We start from the raw sequence: 4,569 nt of genomic DNA on the forward strand, positions 1-4,569 counted from the left end.
GGCCACCAGCTGGTAAAAGTTCTCCAGAACCCCAAAGTCTGTTTGGAGGGTTGGATTTGAGATATAGTAGGGGGAGCTCAGCAGGGGAATGTTTTCCCTTAGATGCTTCTGTTGTTACTGTCATAGTAGCTCTCATTTCCACCTGCTACCTGCCAGGTTAAACACTTGGCACACGTTCTCTAATCTCTGCAGTGGCGCTGGGAGGCAAGTGTTACTAACCCTGTTTGAAAGATGAAGCCGAGCTTCCCAGTTAGGGACTGACATCGCAGATGCCTCCCATCAACGAAACTGAGCAAGAGGACAGCACCTGCCCTACCTGCTGGGGGGCAGTGGGGTTCAGCTCCTGTGGACACTTGAGACTGTGGCCCAGTGTGATTTCATCTAACACTTTTCCAAAAGTAACCGGAAATAGAACATTTTGTAGAAATATCATACTTTGAAAATGTTGGTAAATCATTTCTTAAGATGTTCAAAACACTGTACAGGGTAAGTAAGCAGATTCAGAGTCAGATTCTGAGTCAAATGAGGCCCACAAGGAACCAGTTCGTAACCTTAGGTTAAGAAATCTTTTATTCATTCTGCAGGTATTAGGGTGCCCACTAGAGGTGTCCGGGTGAAGGGGACGGACCAGGTGCAGGAAGTCATTGCGCTCATGGTCAGTGTCAATGTTGTGTGGTCTGTGCTCTGAGAGAGACCCTTCCTTGGGGTATCACAGAGCACTTCCTGGAGGAAAGCAGAATTGGATAGATGTGTTAGTTAAGGCTGCTGTAACAAAGCACCTCAAGCTGGGTGGTGTACAATAACAGAAATTTATTGTCTCACAGTTCTGGAGGCCAAAAGTCCAAAATCAAGGTTTTGGCAGGGCCATTCTCTCTGCAGGCTCCAGGGGAGAATCTGTTCCATGCCTTTCTCCTAGCTTCTGGTGTGGCTGGCGATTCTTGGTGTTCCTTGGTGCTATGGACTGAATGTTTGTGTCCCTTCAAATTCAAATTCATAATCCCCAAGGTGATGGTATTTGGAAGTGGTGCCTTTGTGAGGCAGTTAGGTTTAGATCATGACAGTGGGGCTTCATCATAGAATTAATGAGTTTTTAAGAAGAGACCAGAGAGCTCTTTTCTCTCTTTGTTCTAGGCCAGGTGAGGAAACAGTGAGACGCTAGCCATCAGCAAACCAGGAAGCAGGTTCTCACCAGATCTGCCAGTGCCTTGATCTTGAACTTCTAGCCTCCAGAACTGTGAGAGATAAATGTTTGTTGTTTCAATCACCCACTATATGGTAGTCTGTTATTATAGCTTGAATTTGCTAGGACACTTGGCTTGTGGATACCAATCTCTGCCTCTGTCATCCCATCTTCCTTATGTCTGTCTCTGTGTGTCTTCTCTTCTAATGAGGCACTAGTCTAAGGGCCCACCCTACTCCAGTTTGACCTCATCTTAACTTGACTAAATCTGCAAAGACCCTATTTCCAAATAAGGTCATATGCACAAGTAATAGTGGATAGGACTTGAACATGATATTTTGTGTGTTGGGGGGGGGCACAATTCAACCCACAACAGATACATAGAGTAGGCAGGTGAAACTTGGGGGAGAATATTCCAGGTAGAGGGAGGCACAAAGGCGCCTCCAGAGGCAGAGGGGTGCAGGCGGATTCCAGGAAACAAAAGAAATTGAGCACAGTCTGAGTGGGGATGGGGCATGAGGAACGGTGAGAAGCTCACACTGGGCCTCATGAGTTGTGTGGAATGGTCAGCCTTGGCTAGGTCACAGTTCGAGATAAACCTCCGACCTCGGTGGCTTGACACGATACAGTTTCATTTCTCATTCAACCCAAGTCTGACGTGGGTTGAATGGCTCTTCTTCATAATATAACTGTCATCAGAACATATGGTCTCCAGGGGAAGAGCCTCCACTTCCCAGGACCAGAAGTGGGTTTTCCACTCGCAGACCACATAGCAAGGGGGGCTGGTGGGGAGGGGTTATTGAGTTTTGTGACCCCAACTGTTTCTCTCACTCATCATCAGGGTTAAGATTTCATTCTCAGAGCACTGGGAAGCCAGCCAAGGTTTTCACACAGAGTATGACAAGATCTGACTTGTGTTTTAGAAAATTTCCTCCAGCTGGAGCAGAGTCAGCCCTGAAGTGGGGGAGCTGGAGCCTGGGAAGCTGTGGATGGAAAGTGGCCTGGGTGAGAGTTGGCCAACGTAGTCACAGCATATTTGCAGTTAACTCACATAACTGCCATCTTGCAGGCTTAACAACAAAAACAAAATAATAATAATAATTTATGTAATTTAAAAAAAACTTTGAAAATGTATTTTGTGTCTGTCCTCTTTATTATAGACTGGGTGATTGTTACATTCTTACATGTATATTACCAGATAGCCTGGATCCTCAAAGCCAGGGGACTGTACTCTCTAGCCTATGGGCCTCTTAAGGGACTTTAAGGGATTAAGTGGGCTCCTTGTTGATTTGAGAACCTCATTGTCATGAAAGAGGCCCTCAACTCAGGATCTGTACATGGGACCCAATAACAAGAGCGGGGATCTTTGCGTCAAAGGGACTTCTGGCTGCTTCCAATATCCCAGTGCCCAACCTCTGTCAGAAACACCCCTGGATGCAATATAAAAGCATTCTGGGCTGTGACTGACCCCCACTGGTCTGCAATTTCTAAGCCATTGCTTCATTTGTATCTCAGAATAATTGAATCCGATACAAGATCTAATTTAGACCAAGAAACTCAGGAGCTCAGAGACCCCTCTACCAACAGTAGGCAGGAGCCCTAGAAGCAATGTAGAATTGGAAGTCCTGGCTTTGCAGCCACAGTTTTAGTTGTACGATTTCAGCATTTTTTCTTGTCTAAATTATGGATAACAACACACAAAATTATTTTGAAGCTCCAATAAAGCAGTGTTGGTGAAAGCATTTTGCACACTATGAAGTATGGTTCAAATGTTAGCCTGGGACTTGACATGTCATTGAATGTACTTCCCAAGTTGTGCTAAAGGAATCCATGTTGGCAAGGGCAGGATATTAAGTGAATTGGTGCCCCCAGTAGTTATGTCCTGTGGCTGCCCTTAGACTATTTGACTTTGAATTTAATTGCCTGATTTATCTTCATTACTTGGGCAACTGTGCCCATCATCTCCCTTGAGCTACATCCCTGGCTCTTATTTCTGTAGGTAGGCGAGAAGGGCTGGGGTGGAGATGGGGAGTTTGTTCTGGACTTCACTGCAAGCTTTCCTGCCAGATCAGTACATGACAATGGTTTTATGGATATATGTGAATTCCAGTTATGGAATCTAGCCTGAAAGTCAAGTGGTCAGGTAGCCCTTGGAGTGAACCAGAGGGCATTTGCTCATCTGGGGGTTGGTGCTCCAACTCTAGTTGATACCTTGTGGGGAATGCAGTGCTGTGCGGCCAAAGCTTCAGATTTTCCAAAGTCAATAATTTTTTCCAAATGTAAAATTGTCACATTTTATATTCTTACAGCAACTCTGCTGGCTGGCTGGACTAGGAAGTAAGCCTTGAGCCAAGGCTCTGGACTTCAGTGTTCTCGTTTAAAAATTGAAGATGATACCACCTTAGGATACCAGATGAGAAAATATGCGCTTAACCTGCCACATTGCGCCAGCCTGCAGGAATCCAGCGGGAAATGTTAGCTACTTGTATTCTGCTGCTATTGGTAATCCCCAGGCTCATTTGGGGCCCATCAACCATACGATTAAAAGCAATCAAGTTTGGTGGTCAAGGAGGTAATATCAAGGGGTGTTGTATATTAGAAAAAGAGAACTTCCCTCCTCCCGCCCAAACCTCATGATTTCACATTAGTGGTATATTAAATATTAAATTTCAGCAAAAGTTAAATGAAAAAAATTTAAGTAATCAAAAGTACAAATGCGATGCTAATCGTCAAGTGGTGTCAGGCAGCCTAACATTGGGTGAAACCGTGGTCACACCTTTCTCTCACCACAACCTGGTCAGCACAGTTGGCGCGATTCCCCGGAGGACTCCGCCTCCTGCTCGTTTCTTGCTACTGGGGTAGGCAGCAGAAAGGGCGGGAGCGCAAGGCTTTGAGGGCACCAAGGTCAAGGGGAGGGCGGGCTGCGTAGAAATCCCTCCTAGAGCATGCAGAGGGCCTTGGGGGACCCTACGCATCCAATGTGGCAACTAGGTTCTGCCATGTCCAGCTGGACGACCCTCGTTTGCGAGACTTCCTTGAGCCCAGTTTACTCTTTTTGGGAAACGGATGGCTGAGGCTATACGTTCTGGTATGGAGCACGCCGCGACGAGATACTAAGGTTTCACAGGGCGGAGGTTCCGACTCCGGTCTCTTGGCCTACGGATCGGGCCACCGGCTGCTCAGACGAGGTGACCGGCCGGTTTGCCCGGCGACCTGCCGCAGAGACAGGCCTCGCGCGGGTTCTAAAGGGAGGACAAAGCCCTCCCAGATCTAGCGTGCGCGCGCGGACAGAGCCAATGGGATACAGGCGCAGGGCTGAGTGACGGGAAGGCACAGCCAATGAGCATGAATCTTGTTGCGCGGTGGCCCCGGCTCCGGCATTATAAAGA

The sequence above is a fragment of the Rousettus aegyptiacus genome, unplaced genomic scaffold (assembly GCF_014176215.1).
Source record: "Rousettus aegyptiacus isolate mRouAeg1 unplaced genomic scaffold, mRouAeg1.p scaffold_m13_p_7, whole genome shotgun sequence".
Lineage (NCBI taxonomy): Eukaryota > Metazoa > Chordata > Mammalia > Chiroptera > Pteropodidae > Rousettus > Rousettus aegyptiacus.